The sequence below is a fragment of the Equus caballus genome, chromosome 1 (genome assembly GCF_041296265.1).
Source record: "Equus caballus isolate H_3958 breed thoroughbred chromosome 1, TB-T2T, whole genome shotgun sequence".
Classification (NCBI taxonomy): Eukaryota; Metazoa; Chordata; class Mammalia; order Perissodactyla; family Equidae; genus Equus; species Equus caballus.
Window position 1 is genome coordinate 179,504,885 of NC_091684.1, and position 19,670 is coordinate 179,524,554.

Below are 19,670 nucleotides of genomic sequence, written 5' to 3' on the forward strand. Positions count from 1 at the left end.
AAACCCTAAGGGAACCACTAAAAAAATGTTTTTTAAGTATAATTGACATTCTAAGAGAGGAGATACAGTGGAATCATGAAATGTCAGTTAAAACCAGAGAAGACAGAAAAAGAGGGATAGTGGCAAAGAACAAATGATATGAATAGCAAACAGTTACTAACATGGTAGATATCAATCCAATTATATCAATAATCTCTTTAAATTTACATCGTCTAAATACACCAATTAAAAGACAGATATTGTCAGAATGAATAAAAATGAAGCCCCAACATCTAGTTGACAGCTTTCCCTGTATTTATTTAATAAATTTGAACATTATCTCACATATAATTCATACAGTTAAAATAAAAACATATTGATGAATGTACTTCGTCTTACAGAGTTCAATGATATTAATAAGAAACATCCCTGGGTACGATGCAGCTGATCTTCACATTTAACAGTGTAGCATATCTCTGCCACTGTAGTCTTACTTGTGGCTACCTACCCAGAGCTTACTTTGAAAAGTCACTTCCCTACTGAGATTTCAAGACATTCATGGAATTGAGGAAAATGTAAATTAAGGAAAATGTTATTAAGGTAAAATAAAGTTGGGGCTGGCCCAGTGGCGTATTGGTTAATTTTGTGCCCTCTGCTTCATCAGTCTGAGGTTTGCCATTTTGGAACCTGGGCATAGACCTATACACTGCTCATCAAGCCATGCTGTGGCAGCATCCCACATAGAAGGACTAGAGGGACTTACAGCTAGACTATACCACTATGTACTGGGGCTTTGGGGAGGGAAAAAAAAAGGAAGATTGGCAACAGAAGTTAGCTCAGGTCACCAAATAAATAAATAAATAAATGATAAATTTAGCCCTAAAAATTACTACCTATCCAATTTTTACCTGCTATTCTGTATCAAATTCTACAATAAATTAGCATTAGAAAAATCATATAAACTTTAAGGAATTTGTAAGATCTTATAATTTGGGTTTATACTTTCTGTCTTTTACTAGAACTTCACATTCCTTTTACATTTTTCCCCATGTTTAACATCAATCCACGGTTTCTGGAACAAGTGAGGCTTAATTTATGTATTTAAGGAGACATTTACTTATCAAACAAAGTTTGAGTAAGCACAATGCACATGTCCAAAGCTGGTCAGTTGGCTCCTTTCTGCTATTCTTAATTATTAAGTAAATACTTGTAATACACGAAGAATGACAGAAAGTAATGTGAGGAAAGAAAGATGAGGGATATAGATGATAGAAGAGAGATATGTTGGAAAATAAGGAAGAAGTTGATGCAAAATCAATAGTTTTGAAACCTACTTGTGATTCCGCTGTGAATCACTGTGCGAGTTTCATCAGGATGAAGTGATCATTTGTAACAAAAATAATAGTGTAGAAATAACAGAATCATTTTATATTTCTAAGTAGTAATAATAAAGAATGGATGGGTGTCTTCTTTACAGCTAAAAAAAAAAGTAACACCCTAAGTCTACAGGTACATGAGTGTGCCTAATTCACACTTTTACAAAACACTCACATTTGTTGTCTCCTAGAAGTGATGATTATTGAGCCAACAGAATATCATATGATGGGAATAAGAAATGGGAGCCTTAGACATAGGCAAAATCTGAATATGAAATGGCTAGAAATTGAATCTGCACAACTCAGTGTCATTAACAAGAAGGGGAAACTCAGGCAATGAAACACAGAACTTGGCTCCAAGGTCCATTATTGTACCCACATCTCCCAGTTCATGTTTTACTCCTATCAGTGTTCATATGAAGAACTTAAGTAATTTATGTACAAGGGAAACATTTGTTGAGGGAGAGCACGCATCAGTGCATGCCAAGTCTGTGAAGTTTCTTTACTGACCTCCTTTCAAGCAATGAGACCTTTCCGGAAAAGAAAGATACTTTTTTTGAGGTCCATGGAGCAATCTACAGTTTATAGAAGTTATTGTTCTTTTGCAGCATTCAAATTAATACCAGGGTAGAAAGTAAACCAAAAATAAAAAGAAGAAAAACTGGCTGAAAATTAGTTGTATCCTCAATTTGGTCAAAATTACACAAAAAGTGTACATTACTTATGATACCTAGAAACAATAGGTGATTGAAAAGAGAATTTGACAAATTAAAAGTATTTATTATTACAAATTTTAAAATTTTTCATTTAGTTTATCTATTTAGAAATAAAAGCCAAGCATGTCACCCAGACTAACCACAAACAAAATGGTAATTACATTGAAATCTTACATTGACCCACATAGCTGACTGAACGTAAAGAGTCAAAAGTTCATGCCAAAAAAAAGAAAGTTTGTTTTCCTTCTATTGAATTTCTTGGTCATATAATTCCCTGAATTTCACTCCACTTGTAATTGGAATCATAGGACTGGGCTATCATTCAACAGGGAATGTTAAAAGTAGTGATTAAAAAGTCACTCCTTTTTGGCAGTGATTTTATACAAAAGAAGAAATCATTTATATGAAATATGTTTCTAATATAAAAATAAATCTTGTTTGTGAAATCTATGCTATTTTACAGTTTGATAAATATATGTAATCACTTGAAAAAGAATTAAGCCATATTTTGATTTGCCTACTTTCTTCATAGTTCTAAAGGTTGAGTTAGAATTCAGAAAAAAAGGTAGAACATTCGGTAAATTTGAGTGTTATATTCTAAATAAGACCATGATGATTCGATCTCACCGTTTTCTGTTCTGTTGCTTCAAAGTAGCAAATTAAAATTTTCATTGCTACAAAGGATAACTAATTAATAAAAAAAATGTTATGTTTCTCAATGGTTGCAACAACGTTTAATTTTCAGTACAAGAAAAGTGAGTTATTTCCCACAAATGAAAACATTATATATCTTAAGAGTTTTATGTATTTTTAATAAAAAGATAAATACAGTTCAATGAGTATTTTGATTTGAAAAATAAAAATGAACAAAGAATTCTAAACTACCCTTCTTCTCATATAGGCATGCTGCCAAAACATTAGAAATCTGACTTAAAATATATCTTCACCTCATTATATAAAATATTTCACCTATGTTGTGCAAATGATGAATTGGATTTGTTAGAAAGAATGCTTTGAAGGTGTCAGTTTACTTCCCTTCTTCTAGAGTATCTATTCCTTCAATCTGTGTAAGTAGAAATTGGTTTATTTTATGTGAAATACAGACACTTTTTTCTAAACACTATCTGGAAGAAAATAGTACTTCAATATCTACATTGGCCTTGTTCAGAAGGGCTTAAGATACTTCAGGTATATAATCTCATATTCTGAGTTACAGAGAAGGGATACTTTCCAATAACATTAAGGCCAAAATAAAATTGGATAATTGGTAGATAGGAATCGAATGAGTGGTAAGTGAAAAATTAATTTGTGTCTATTGCATGTTTGAATCTATACAATAAATACAGTTCTGTACTTTCTAATGGCTTCCAACTGAGAATAGTTAGGGAACAAAGCTGACAGATATATATAGTAAATACTATATGAATAATACTAAATTTAACAACTATTTTATTAAATAACATTTTTTGACCAACAACTGTATTAGGTCCTGTAGGAATAAGGAAATGAAACAAGTGTGCATTTTACTCTTTGGAGAAGAATAATAAAAAAGCAGAATACATATATATTTACATATATATTGTATATATTTATGGACATATAAAAAGTGGAAAAACATTTTTATTGGGGAAGTGATAAAGCTTTATGATGAAATTGCATTTAGTTTGGACTTAAGGTGAAAGGAATGCATTTAACTCTAAAGGCATAAAATAATCTGAAGTGCCAAGGAAACGTAAAATGAGTAATACCTTCAAGAAATATTCACTCATTCACTCACTAAGTATTTATTGAGGACTTGCATAAATCTACAGGGAAAAAAAACTCCAAGAATTCTTTTGTGACTGGAGCATGAAAGGGAAAATAATACTAAGGGCTGGAAAGGGGCAGGATGAACCAAGAAGTGGAGGGTCTTAAATTCCTTCCTAAATCAATGTACTATAATTTTTAGGCAAGTTAGAGCCAATTCACTTTATTCTAAGACTCGTCATGGCAGTCTGGAAACTCCCAGGATGTAAAGTGGGCACAGAGAGCAAACTAACATGAATTCAGGCCAATTTACACCAGATATCTGGAGTAGGAGCTTCAGCATTATTTCAGACCATAGCACTTCCAAACGGCAATAGATGGAAGTATAACAATTAAAATAATATAGATAATATGTTTTATTAATTATCTTGATTCAATCAGAATCAATCCAAGAAGTAATGGACCATTAGAGCTCAGGAAGTATCTAGAGCTGGTGATCTAAAAGAAATGATTGCCTGTACAACTCACATTCTTCCCCTTCACAATCAGAACCCTTCTAAACTGCATGTGAGCCTTCCCCCAAGATGGGGCATTCTAGACCACTGATAAGTGGGCCACAAATTGCTGTTTATCTCATTTGCATGTGTTCATTGAGGTGGAGCATCCAAGACCAGAAGCCAGTTAAAGAGAATCTGGTGCAGGACTCATTGAACAGCAACTCCTCATCTCCCCCTCCCGCCATCACTTGGAAATTGCCGTTCTATTTTCTGCCTCCATTAAGTTTAACTATTTTGGATAAACTCATATAAGTGGAATTATGCGGTATTTGTCTTTCTGTGATGGATTTACTTCATTTAGCATGTCTTCCAGGTCCATCTATGTTGTTGTAAATGGTAGGATTGCCCTCTTTTTTGATGCTGAACAGTGATGGATGGTCATTCAGGTAGAGACTTCAAGAAGAATATTCAGGATGTGAAGAATCACTGCCAAGAGAACTTTACTGAGGTTTTCCAGGGAGAGGATGAATAAAGGAAATCCATTTGAAGGAGTTCTACATTTAATGAACTGGAAGAGAAAGAGAAACCAATAAACAGCTAGTTGAGGAGCAGTAATGGAAAGAAACGGAAACTAATTTCTTTGAAATTTATACATGATTTTAAATTTTATCTGCTAAATCTCCTTATTCATATTGAACAGACCTGAAACTCTAGCTCTGTTACTGATCCTTCCTAGCTGAAACTATACTTTTCCAGATAGAAATGGGGAACTTCATGCTACTGTGGAAGCTGATATTTTCACTGTTCTAAAATAGGTGTGTGTTTTTGTAAATTTTCAAAACTATTTTATAATGTCAAAGGCCCAAATAAAATGAAACATCAGTATATATGGGTTTAAACATTCAGACTTAGATAGTAAAGATTATTATCAAGTTTGGCACCAGGTGTTGTTCAAAGAGGGAACTTGGTTCCTTATTTTCCTGTTTGTACAGGGAGTCCCCAGTCATTGACTTCCTTTATTATGTCCTTTCAATAGTTATTGTTCCCAGCAGGACAGAATCTCAGAGCGAAAGAGCCATTGAAGCCTGAGGAAAATGAATTTACGTATGAATGTAAAGCACCTTCATAATCACAATAAGTTTATTAAATATTCCATTTTAATTTTGTCTTAGAGAATGAGCAGAGATCTTACTTTTTACCCGGGTGGACGTAACCTAATCACATGAACTTTTTGAAAGCAGAGTTTTCTCTGGCTTGTAGCAGGGGAAGTCACAATGATTTGAAAAGGATTTAGTGCATTGGTTATGGCTTTGAAGATGGAAGGCACCTCATGCAAGGACCAGGAGTGTCCTCTAACAGCTGAGGTTGATCCCCAACTGATAACCAGAAAGGAAATGGGATCCTCAGTACTACAACCATAAGGAACTGAATTCTTCCAAGAACCTGAATGAGTTTAGAGCTGACTTTCCCCTAGAGCTTCTACATAAGAACCAGTCTTACTGATATACCTTGAATTTGATCTTGTGAGTTCATAAGCAAACAATCCAGCCTGGACTTCTGATCTACAGAACTGTGAGATAATAATTGGATATTACTTTAAGTCACTAAATTTGTGGTAATTTACTATGGAGCAATAGAAAACATGGGAAATGGAATTGAAATAATAATTTTGTTAATTTTTAAGAATATTTCAAAGCAAATAGGCAGAAATATTTAATTATACATTTCATTGTAAGTTTGTTTCCTACCATTCCCTATGTAAAATTCAAATATCCTAAAATATCCTTCCAGAGAATTGTTGAGAACATATATTCTTACAATTTGAAAAATGATTGTGTGTTTTATTTTTTGAGCTGTAGTTTTCAATTGTAGTATTGTATTTCCTTCCATATTTTTCTCATTTTTTTCCTATCTAGTTGATGCAGGCTCAGTGAGCCAAGGAGTCAAAAGAAAAATTTCTTAGACTCTTAAGGTCTGGTAGTAGTGTGCCTTTATTCAGAGAATAGCAGGGGGACAGGACCCATGAGCAGTGAAGAGCTGCAGGCATGGTGACAGGACCCAGGGGCAGTGAAGAGCTGCAATGGGTTGAGGGTAGAGCTAAATTTATAAGGCATAGGTATGTGAGGTATCGCTCTATTAGCCAAAGGAAAGATCATGTAAAAAAGTCATTAAAATTGTATCAGTGTAGGTGGGGTGTGGTTAGCGGGTGGTCATATAACTTTGGATATGAATCAGGTTGAATCAGCTCAGGACGTCCTGTACTTCTTGGAGGATGATATAGATCAGTATGTAGGCCAGGATGCCTTGGGCTTCTCTCCCTGGGACAGCCTTGATCCTTATCATAAAATTCCCCCTGAACTCATTTGGCCCCAAAATCCTTTGGGGATATGGACGATGGTCAATCTTCTTTAACTACTTCCAGCTATACAAGGTCATAGAGCTGTCCCTAAATGGGGGCCTTGGGGGTACAAGCAGGAAGTTGAGAGGATGGGAAGGTTGTGCCCACAGAATCCAAGGCTGACAAGGTATACAGATGCCCTGGAAATGGGAAAATCATTTGGCGAGAAGTGGTCCAGTAGGCGAAACTTTGTTAGCATGTGGAAGACAAACAACAAAATAGACAACAAATTATAATGAGAAATACAAGCAATATGATTAACCCAATAAATAAGGCTTTGACAATAATTCAGATACCTGGACCTGATCGGGAATCCAACCAATCATTTAGGGATAGTGTAGGGTCAGACTTGGATTTAATTTGGTGACTCATATCAGATAGGAAATTTGTTTAGGACTTCCATGTGCCAGATGATGCTTTCAATTCCTAACTAGGGAGGGAAAATTGATGCAAGGTGATCATACCAATGGAAGACAGAATGGGTCCAGTGTTGTTGTAGATTGGGTGGGTTAGCAGGAGGGGATATAGTAAGTGTAGTTCTACTTTGCGTCCACATGAAGCCTAGGGTGCATCATCCAATCCATCCAGGTGGCAGCTAAGGCCATAAGTTGGAGCCACATAACCATTGAGTGCTGTTAGGGGTATCCAATGTATGCTGGAGCCATCTATCCCAGTCAGTCCCAAACCAATCAGTATTTTTTAAGGCTATGATATGAGAACACATATAAGGGGGAATTTGTCCCATAGGTCAGGTGCTATTAGGCTACGTATCACAAGTGTGATTGGTTTGTTCCCAACATAGAGTGGCCTTTTGACTGAGTTGACCACTAGTAGGAGTGAGCCAAATATATTAGTCCCAAATTTGATATAGTCCACCCTGTGTGTATCGATAGGTTGGGAACTTTACCTTAGGAACTCGTTGTTTATGATCCACCTGTGACAAGACAAATCTGGCTAGTATTTGGGGAGTAGAGTTGAAGGAAAGGTTTGATTGTGGCCAGGGAGCTCTCAGGTATCAGAGACGCATGGCCACAAAGAGACATTATGATTAGTAATAGATCAATCTTGTAGAACAGAAGAGCTAGAATCTAATATCCGTAAATGTGTATTATACCTTCTACTGAAACATATTTTTCTCTCTAAAATCACCCTCATTTTTTACAAAAGATAGCTGAATTAAGATTAATTGGTTTTCAAAATAAGTGTAGTTTCAATAAAACTTGGTCCAATTTTTACATAAGTGCAGCAAGAATAGAAATTGATTATATAGGCTCTTTTAAATCTGCTTTGCTGGAATTTTTTTTTATGAGGAATCTCAGATTGAGATTTAAAGGCCTCCCAAGGCCAAGAAAGCCAGGCCAAAGACTTGCCATCAGATTTTGCTTGCAATACCTACAGATTTGGATGAATTCCTCTCCTCTTGAGGTCCTCCAAAATATTTCAAGGTTCTAGGCACCTGCCAGATAAGTGAGTTTCCTTGCTTACCAGGTAACATTGCTGGAATCTCTGTAAAGAAGGTACCATGCCAGTATTTCCAAGTGGCTTTATGCTACAAAGTCCAATCTTTGTTCCTGAAAAGCTGTCTTGTTATATTCAAGCCTGTATGTTTCTCTCAAATATGACATTCCAGTCAAAGCCTCAGTAATATAACCAATGTTTCCAAATGTGTCCTGTTATAAGGAGAACAGAATCCTATTGAACTTATACAAATATCTATATTGCCATGAAATAACCATAAAACCAAATTTTAATTTTTCACCAGCTTATTTTTGACATTAAAACTCATTTACTTAATTGGATTTACTTTAACCTTAGCCAACTGGACCAGGCATAAAACTCCTTTCTGAATTTCTCTTTCACAACCTTCTACAACTTTCTTTTTAGACTCAGAATTTGTCCCATGTGTCCTTTCTGCCCTTCTAGTACTTTAGGATAAATTTATCTTTTCTTAACCAAATGAACAAAAATACTTCTATTATTTATAGCTTCTTTCCTGAAAACATACATTTTAACTTCCTTGAATACAGAGTTGTTTTCCTTATTAATTTCCAGTAGTTTTAATTACATATATTAATTAGAATTTTAACTCTTAACAGACCTTAAAAACTAAAAAACTGAGCAATTATGAACTGCCTTTTATATCAGGATTCTAAACACTTTATAATTTCCAGAAACATGTTACTTCACAGTAATAAAACACAGGTATGTTTATTAATAGACCCAAACATCTTTTAGCCTCTTGACAATAAGCCAAAAGTAGGTAAACTTAGACATGTTCAGCAATAATTTTTCACTGTTCCATCCTATCCAAAATTGACCCAGATACTCAACAGATTTTTATCATTTAACTTAACTTGGCAAAACTCTAAAGTTTTAAGTTACCAAAAAGAACTAGGAAGCTGGTTTTTTCCCAAGTATACAGACCATAAAACAATTATTGTACTCAAAAACTCTTACCCATCTAAATAATTTGTTTCCAAAAATTATGTTCCAATTTCCCAGGAAAATTCCATGTAACATTAGACAAAATTAGCTATCATTTAAACCTATTATTTTCCTGTTGAATTTGTAAGAGACAATGTGAACTTATTTGACTGGTAAACCCAGGCTGCATGCCTGTATCATATCCTAATACTGACAACTTTGAGGACATGCCTATTTCAATCAAACCAACAATCTTAAACAAGCTTTCATTTACCAGAGGTTAGTTCATATCATGTTAACTTGAAAGATATTGGGTTAATTTCTTCTACATTTAGAATATTTGTAAGCACTTACTTTAAGCCAATTAAACAGAGCTCTTAATTTTGGCCATACCATCTGGAGGCAAAATACCACACATATAGAACATATATATAGACAGAGAATCTCCATAGCTATTGTTTTAAAAATTATTGCCAAGAATCAGGTACAGTAATACAAAGCTCACCAGTTATGAGTCCAAATTTTTTTTGAGCCTTTTTACCAATATTTGTGGAGAAGACACTCAAGATGCTAGATTTTTTTGGCAAGGGCACTCTATGGCCGTTTTTTCCTTTGTCCCTTTTTTTTCCCCTTCAGTCTTAGGAATTAGAGATGGCCTAGATAGTCCCCAGAGGATTTGCAAGCTCTTTGAGATAAGGGAAATGGGTGGAACCTGACCTGCCTCTAGAGCTAATTTCCAGCCTTACAAAGATTTCTCTAGGACAGTTGCTCTTGATTTCTCAGAAATTGGGTTGCAACTCAAATGACATCATAGGTTGATCTACCTGTCCAACTACATCTCAAAGGCACAGAGAAACCCCTCAAGTTTTCTCCAAGATGGAGTTTCTGGGGCATAACCCATCCAAATGAAAGTGTTTCCAATTAATTAAAATGCACCCAAGGGGTGAGTTTCTGGGGATGCTTGGGGTGTTCCCCATGGCAATGAAGCTGGTCAGTGTCTCACTGACAGCAGGCCCATAAAAGGGTGCAAAGCTTGACTGTGGGTATCAACATAGTTATAAGATTTAGTCCAGTCCCATTCAGCCCCAGCACTTAGTCGCTGAGCCATCACAAGTCAGGTGAGCCAGGAAAACAGGAGGCAAAGGCCTGTAGCTGGCTGGGGGCTGGTGCTCCCAGTGCTGGGGTTGAGAGTTAAGTCCCTGGCAAAATGTTTGCAAGTCTTTGATTTACAGAGTGCCCAGGTTCTGCTCAGGTCCAGCCTGAACTTAACCTCGACTTGGTGACAACAGAGGAGGTGATAAAGGAGAAAGACAAAGAAAGGAAAAGAGGAGATAAGGCAGCAACCTCATGGCTTCTTCCTGATGGTTATCAAGATAAGGGTCACACAACAGTTCTTGTGCTGGGGCACACCTCAGCAGGATAGTTCACAGAATAAATCACACATCTCATCCTCATATTCGACTCAGTAGGCACCTAAAATACTAAATGAGTCAATCACCAAGAGAAGGCCTTCCACTTGGGGTTGCTGGGGTGATCAGGACCAGAAACCAGAGAGGAATTCCCAGAGGTGGAACCTTTGACATCTTAAAGATTTCTTTGTTTCTCAGTTGCAAAGCTCAAAAGGAGCCCAAAATGGCCACTGTAACTTTAAGAGAGATGAAAGAAAAGGGTCCATTACTTTGAAACACCCCCTGAACATAGGGCAGCATCCTACCCATTGTTCGACCTGTAGTGTTCCTATAGCAAGGGATGATGGGGCCATCCCCCTGCATGGCATCCCTTATATATCTTCCCTATTATGCCTGGCAGTAATAGTTGCCTGGTGAGTGGTCCCAGAGATAAAAGAAAAATAGAGAAAAACAGTGAAGAATTTTCTGCCGGCCTGGGAGACATTCTACCCAATCGCATCCTAGGACCATTCTCCCAAGAAGGGGTTCCTATACTCAACCAAAGTTTAGAGTTTGGTACTTTCCTTGAACCAGAGTCCCATTTGGGGACTTTCCCACAGTTCAGAGTGTGATCAAGAACCATAGGGAGGGATCCCAATCCAGCCTCAGGAAAAGAAACCTTCCATAGGAGTCTTGGAGATTGGTGACCATCTTAATGACTTAAGCGGTCAACCTGTGCCCATGTAAAATTTATATATTAGAGATAGGATTAGGAAGGAATGGATTAATTCATTCTTCATCATCCTCAGGCTTAAGGTACTGATTCTCTTCGGGCTGAATGGCATGGTTTGCCCCACAGAGTAGCCGTGGGCAGCAAATGTGGATTCATACAGCTGTCCAAGAAGGTTCCTGATGAATAAGTGAATTTAGATCCATCCTTGAAAAAGAGGAGGGCACAAGGAAGAAAAATGCACTTACCAGAACTTAAGCTCACAAGCCGGTGAATCAAGATCCCCATGCGGGCCACCAGAAAAAATGATGTGTGCTCGGGAAGCAGAGGAGTTGAAAGAAAGATTTCTTGGACTCTCAAGGTCTGGTAGTAGTGCTCTTTTATTCAGAGAATAGCATGGGGACAGGGCCCATGGGCAGTGAAGGGCTGCAATGGGTTGTGGGTAGAGCTAAATTTATCAGGCACAGGTATGTGAGTTATTTCTTTACTAGACAAAGGAAAGATCAAGTAAAAGAGTCATTAAAATTGTATCAGTGCAGGTGGAGTCTGGTTGTCAGGTGTTCGTATAACTTTGGATACGAATCAGGTCGAATCAGGTCAGGACGTCCTATGCTTCCCAGAGGATGATATAGATCAGTATGTAAGGCAGGACGCCTTGGGCTTCTCTCCCTGGGGCAGCCTTGATCCGTATCATAGTTTTCAAATTTTTTACCTTTCTGTCTAACCTGGATTTACTCTCTCCCAGGCCATGTATTCTCCACTTTTTAAAATATCCCTATCAATCACCTTCCTCCCGACTTGCTAGATGAATTCATTTTCTTCCTCTTATACTTGTCTATACACAATTCTGTTTTTTATATTTCATGTTTTATTATTTTAGTTCATTTGTCTTATACTTTATTTCCCTAAATAAAAAGTCATCTTCCTGAAGCAATTATTGAAAGTATCAAAGCATGACCCACTCCTTTCAAACTTTACCAACACACGTGCATTTATACGCCCACTCCACCATGAGTTTATATTACTCTAAACTTCTTTTTCTATGAATAAAATTGATCAGTACCTATAAGTTGAATTTTTATGTTAAATGACTTGTGCAATTTCTTGTGCAAATATTCTTATATTGTTCTTGTTGTGCAATGGGATAAAAAAATAACAGCGAGCATATGCAAATATTTCTTTGACATATTTAGCCTATACGTGACCTGTAAGAGACCTCATAAGACTATTTCTTCTTTTAACTTTTCCTCTTCTCTATCCTTTCCATTGTTATTTAAATGCAACAGTATTTTGTCTGCACCTGTTTTCCTTCTTGCATTCTATTCTCCAAATCATATAAGTCAGTCCCACTTGCCCAGAATCAATATACGTTTTATTTAACTTTGAGTCATAAATTTTCATTCATTAACTATATTTTCTCTACTTTCATTCTTGACTTTTTTCTTGTGGTACCTCATTTCAATTATTAAAAATTCACTTAGTTTATTATTGATAATTGGTCTGTTCCCAATCTAATAATGGAAACTGGCTCAAAATTGTGTTTATTTTTCAAATATTTTCCCTCCCAATCTTCTCCTAGTAATATGCAATTAAAGATTTTGTTAAATTTACTTTATCTCTTAATTCTCTTGTTCCACTAAAGAATAACTTTAGATACACATATTTCTTCTTAAATTTCCTTATAATGATAATACTAATATAGTGCTTTCTTATTTACATGTGTAAAACTCTGTCTCTTGGTATATAATTTCAGAGGTGTGATGTAGTAATAAAAAGAAACAACATCCATGAATGCATTGTAGTAAACTTTCAAAAGAAGTAATTTATAATAGAGTCATCGATAGTATTTGGATGCCTCTGGTAGTAATTAAATGACATAGGTAGAACTCAGTGAAAAGAGGTTTGACTCTAAAAATCATCTAATTGAGTAGCCAGAAAATAATAGGGGATTTAAGAATTAGTATAGCCATCTAACCTAGATGGAAATTTTTAAAAAGTAGAATTAGAAAGGAAAGTGTATACCAAAATATGATAATTGATCCAAACTATTGTTCTTTGGTCAAAAACATCCAATAAACTAGAAATAATTATTATTGCACAAAATCAGGTTTTCTCTATGTTAAGTGTTTTTTTGTTTGCTGTAGTCAATACTCATTGAAATCAAATTTTTTTTTGTCTTCTGTGACATTGCTGTCTTCAATTTGGTTTCTACTTTTTGAAGTTTTTGTTATATTCTCTTCACTGGCTCATTTTATTTCTTTAATTTGTCTCTGGGACTCATTCCCTAGAGTTCAGTCTTTCCATATCCACTGTAAATTCATTTCACCCACCCAAGTTAATTTCTTCTTCATTTTTCCATTATAGTACACGATATTCTCTTTGATTTCAAACTCCAGCGTTAAACCATGATTACATCCATATTCTCTTAATGTCTCCTTTCTCTATTGCTTCTTTCATAACTCATAATTTATCAATGACTATACCATAAAGAGTCAGAACTCTGTTGACAAGCATCTTGCTTGTCTACATTTCTATGGCCACTGTCTTTTTCAAACCTCGTTATTTGATTACTGAGTTGCGTAATTCTAGTCTGCTCTTTAGTCTTTTCCTCACTATGCCCTACGGCAGAGTGAATGTGACTACTGGAAGAAATTAACTACCAATGTCAATTTTGAAAAATTTTAACCGAAGTCTGGGGAAACGATGAGAGAAGGATATAATCACTAGATATATTAGCTTAATCAAAGTCCATCAGTCCTTTAGAAACAAGTACGTTGAAAACTTGAAGAAAAAAATAGACTTGCGCCAAAAAACAAATGAGAACAAGACAAAACAAAAACAAAACCAAAAATAGTGAGGGCTGTTATACAAAGAAGACAGAAAAGAAGAGCTCAACCAATTTAATGCTTCCTAACATTTATCAGAAATAATAGAAATTATACATTTATACTCTGCAGAATTTGAAACAAAGATAAAATATGAGCTTTTCCCCAGGAATTTTGGCCAGAGAATGTATCTGAATGATTTAAATAACTTGAAATTTATTGAGATTTGCTATACGGCCAGCATATGGTTGTTTTATTTTGTAAAACATCCTGTGTGCTCTTGAAAGGAATGTCTTCTGTATTTATGTCAATTAGGTTAAAGTCAAAAAAATTCTAACTATAAAAGAACAAAAGCCGATCACCTACAAAGGACTGAAAATTAGCTTTATGTTAAGTTTTAATACCCACAACATGGCTGCAAGAAGATAATGGGATATTACGAAAGTATTGAAGGAAAACAACACTGATGTAGAATTTTATATCAGACTAAAACGCTACTGAATATTGAGAATATTAAAAAATATTCCTAGGCACATTCAACCTTTATTGGTTTGGTATACAAAACACATACTGAAAATATTTTTAAAGAAAGTATTCAAATAAGAAAATCAAATATAGATGGCATGTCAAGAGATATAGGATGTACAAATAATAACATGTCAAAATTTATTGTTACTTATTAATTCTCTTTTTAAAGTTTTATTGATGTTTTACATGCATAGAAATATATACACAAATATAAATATGTATCTTAATGGATATCACATAATGAGCATTTCGACGGATATCACAAAACAAAAATAAACAGTAGACTAGAATTTTGCAATGAACGCAAGTAACAACCAGGAAATTAAACATTATTAGCAACCTAGAATCCCTCCCAACTCCTTCCCAGGATAATTTCTTCCTACTTTTTCCAGGTAATTAATATCCCCATTTTCAAAATTTTTCCATAACGCCTTCTAGGTTTTTGTTTTGCGGTCTTGTACCTTATTTAGTAAATTAATTCCTGGATAACTGATACTTCTGATTTTATTGTTAGTCACATCATCTTTTAAAATTCTGTTTTTGTAAGCTTTTTCCTGGTAAGTGGAAATACAATTAATTTCACATATTATCTTATAGCTAGACTATCTTGTAAACTTATTCGTATATTATAATAGTTTATCTGTAAATTGTTTAAGATTTTTTGTGAAGAATGAGTTTCATTTCTTCAAGTTCTTATATGTTGTTTTCTCCTTGCCTTTTTCACAATCTATGTTGCCAGACATGATGTTGAATAAATTTGATAATAGTGGGGATAATAGTGGGGATTTTCTTGTTCCCACTATCAGAAGGAAAATGTCCAATGTGTCACCATTACAAAAGATGTTTGCTACAGTCATTTTGGAGGTAGCCTTTAATAGATTAGGGGTGTTTTCTTCCAATTCATACTTTGTTAATAGTTTTTATCATGAATGAACTTTGGATTTTATTAGTGTTTTTTAATTAGAGAGAATTTTGTATGATTTTTATCTTTTATTTTGTAAGGTGAGAGATTGTGTCTAAAATGTTTAATATTAAAGTACATTCATTCCTGTAGCAAAGGCAATGATGTTGATGGTTTCTGTATTGCTGAATTTGATGTGTAATATTTAATTTAGAACTTTTGCGTCTGCGTGCATAAGAAAGATTGTTCTGAAATGGTCTTTCCTTGTAACGGCCTTCCTAAGTCTCCACATTAAAGTTATGCTCGATTCATAAAACAAGCTGAGAGGTAGTTCATTTTTATCTCTGGAAATAGATGTGCAAGCTTGGTTTCATTTTCTTCTTAAACATTTTGAAGAATTCCCCATTGAAGCATCTGACCCTGAACTTTTGTGTGGGTATAACAAAGTTATTTATTATGGATTAAGCTTTGTAAAAATAGGTATAGGAATACTTTAATTTCATGTCTTCTTATGTCAGTTTTGGTAAATAGTAATTTTCAAGGATTTTTTTCCATTTAATTTAAATTGTCAAATACTTTGGCATAAAGCGTCTCATATCTTGTGAATTTCTTAATTCTGTAGGATCTGTAGTTCCAACATGTTTCAAAATTACTGCACGTCCTCCTGTCCTCACCTTCCTCACCTTCCTTCTTCCCCCCACTCCCCTCTGAGTTTTACAGAAGATTAGTGATTTTATTTTCTTTCACAAGGGAACAACTGTTTTTTTTTTAAAATATCCTTGATTGTGTGATTCTTTCATAACATCCATTTCTGTTAATATCTTAATTTTTTGCACGATTTCTATTTTCATTGGATTTGGTTGACAGTTTGGTTTCCAGCTTGTTTACATTAAGTTTTTTGGGCTTATTCTGTGTTCAACTGTTGATTCAAGTATTTAGATTATCAAATTTAGCCTTTCTTTTTCCTTTTTAACATACACCATTAAGGTTATAAATTTTCTTGTGTTTCAATATTTCATATTTTTATTCTCATTCATTTAAAAATATTTTCTAATTTTCACTGAGATTTATTTTGTGACTTATGGATTATTTAGAAATACATTGCCTAACTTTAAAACATTGGGGGATGTTTAAAGTGTTGTTTTATAATCGATTTCTAACTTAATTCAACTGATGTCAGAGAATGTATTATTTCAGGCCTTTAACACTTGTCAAGACTTGCTTACAGTACAGCACATGTTGCATTTGAATACACATTACATGTGCACATCAAAAGAAGGCATTTTGCAATTACTGAGTGCAATGTTCTATATATGTTAATTAGGTCAAATTTTTTAACAGTGACGTTTAAATCTTCTAAATTCTTACTGATAATTTTTTGTGTTTCTTCTAATAATTAATAAGACATGTGGGCAAAAATTCCTAATATGATTGTGGATTCATATATTTCTCCCGTTATTACATGCACCCAGTTTTACAAGTACCATATCTTGCTGGTACACTACTACTTTTGTCATCAGGAAAGTATTTCTTTATCCCTAGTACTCCTTCTTGCCATAAAGTTTATTTTATCTCATGTTAGTATAGCTACACCAGCTTTCTTTTGGTTGTGTTAGAATGAGTGTATTTTTCATCTTTATTTCAGATTTTATGTATCTTTACCTTTTTTGGTAAAACGCATGGAAACATTTTGGATATTTCCCTTAATTGGAGTATTAAAATCGCTTACATTTAGCTCAAGATATTTAGATTTTAATCTACCACCTTGCTATTTGTTCTGTCTGCTATAGGTTCCTTTTGTTCTCTTTCCTTGCCTTCTTTACGATTAAGCTTTTTTATTCTTCCTTTTGCCCCTTGATTGTCCTAATAGTCTTAGTATCTTCTGAGTTTACTCTAGATATTACTGTATTATTCCTTGACTTATTAATGTCTAATATGAAGCACAACTTTAATCACTTTTCTTGGAAACTGTAAGGATCTTAAAATATTTTTGATATATTTTACAGCGTAATTTTTGTCAATTTTTAAATTTTGTCGATTTTAAATTTTACATTAAAGCACTTTTATTTGTTTATATGGTCAATATACACTTAGATTTATCCACATAGTTTATCCTCTCCTTACATTACATTTGTTTCTGAATTTCTATGTCTATACATCTGGAATAATTTTTCTTACGCCTGAAGAATATTATTATTTCCTTTAGTGTAGTGTATATCTGATGTAGACAAATACCTCATTTTTCGTGTTTTTGAAATATCTCTATTTTTTTCCTCATATTAAAGGATATTTTGACTGTGTGTAGAATTCTGTTGGCAGTTGGCTTCCATTTGAGGAAGTCATCTCTAAGTCCTACTGTCACTCCTTTGAAAAATAATGTCTTTTTCTAGAACTACTTTAAGATTGTCTCTGTGTCATTAGTACCTTAGTTTTACAATACGAGCTATACAGTTATCTCTGTATTTATCTTGCTTTATTGTAACACTTCTTCAGTCCGTGACAAAGTTTTTCCTCATTTTGGAATATTCTAAGCCTCCATCTATCTATCTATCTATCTATCTATCTATCTATCTATCTATCTGTCTGTCTATCTATCTATTTACTTATCTATTTATTTAGGTGAGGAAGACTGGCCCTGAGCTAACATCTGTGCCAATCTTCCTCCATTTTTGTACATGGGATGCTGCCATAGCATGGCCTGGTGGGTGGTGCGTAGGTCTGTGCCTGGGATCTGAACCCACAAACCCTAGGCTGCTGAAACAGAGCACTTAACCACTATGCCACTGGGCTGGCCTTTTATGTTTCTTTATTGAATCACAAATATTTAAAGTTTTTCTCATGACCCCAGTATTTCATTATTTGGATCTGGGCTTGTTTCTACTTTATTTTTCCTCTTTCAGTGTTTAATCAAACTCATCTTTTATTATTGTATGTATATACATACACATATACACATATATTTAAATGATGCTCATTGTTTATGAAAATTTTTTTGATAAGATAAAAAAGTCTGGTTTGCATTATCTTTTTCCACAGAAGACTGATTTTGCTTTTTGGAGGTGGTCTAAGTTTGGTGCAGATCACTTTCAAGCAAGCAACAAGTAAGCTGGTTTCTGGTTGGGCTGCAAATCCTGTGAATGATAATCTTCTTCATTTCCCTCCTTTCTCTTAGGCCTTTGGGGTTTCAGATGAAAGCTTGGGTTTTTAAAAGGGACCTTCCTCCGTGGAGTCCTGTGTCATATTTTTATCCCCCTCAGCACTATAAGACTGTCAACATTTCTGCTTAGCTTCTCAGCCTATCAATAAACATTTACAAACAGGAAAATCCCTGAAGGGGCAAAGGATAGCCTACAGCTTTCCCCACTCTCAAGTGTCTTTTTTTCAGTACTTTACTCTGCAATCTTTAATGGCTTGGCTTCTTTTTGACACCTCTATACACAGTTTTTATACAGTTTTCTCAAGGGGAGAGCTGAATCCAGAGTTAGTTTATGATTATTTAGAGAAAAACAAGAACAACAAAAATAAAAAGCATGTAAATTTTTTAAAAAACAAAACTGAATTTATAGAAGTGCTCGGATTTTTATCTAGTGGACTAGGGAACCTTTCCTGAAAAAGTTTTATAGAACCGCGAAAGACAGAAATGAAGTTATATTGAATGACATTGCAAAGACTGGTTTGTTCATTCAAAAAAAATGCATCATTTCTTTGTCATTTTCACCAGTTTTCATTTCTTGAATTCTTTCTATTTTTGTTGTGTAGAAATATAAGCACCTGAGATGTATCTAAGATATCAGATAATTCTTAGTAATAGTACTGAGAAATATCAAAATACAATTTTAATATGGAATTGTAACCAAACTGTGTCATAACTCGATTGTACCTCTTTCTTTTAAAATTGGTTATAGTTGAACTTCAATCTGTCAATAAAGTAGAAACTAAATAAATGAGAATTTTAAAATTATCATATGTAGTAAAATTCTGTGGGAAAGTTTGGTATTCACTGTTTTTAATTTCTGCCACTACTGCAGGTTTGAGTGGTAACACAAGGCAGTGTTAGTGGTAATCCAACACAAAAGTAATATTTGTGTATATACCACAAACTCCGGAGCAATTGACGTTCAACGTTAAAATAACAGCAGCGGGGAGTGGCACTAACAATGTT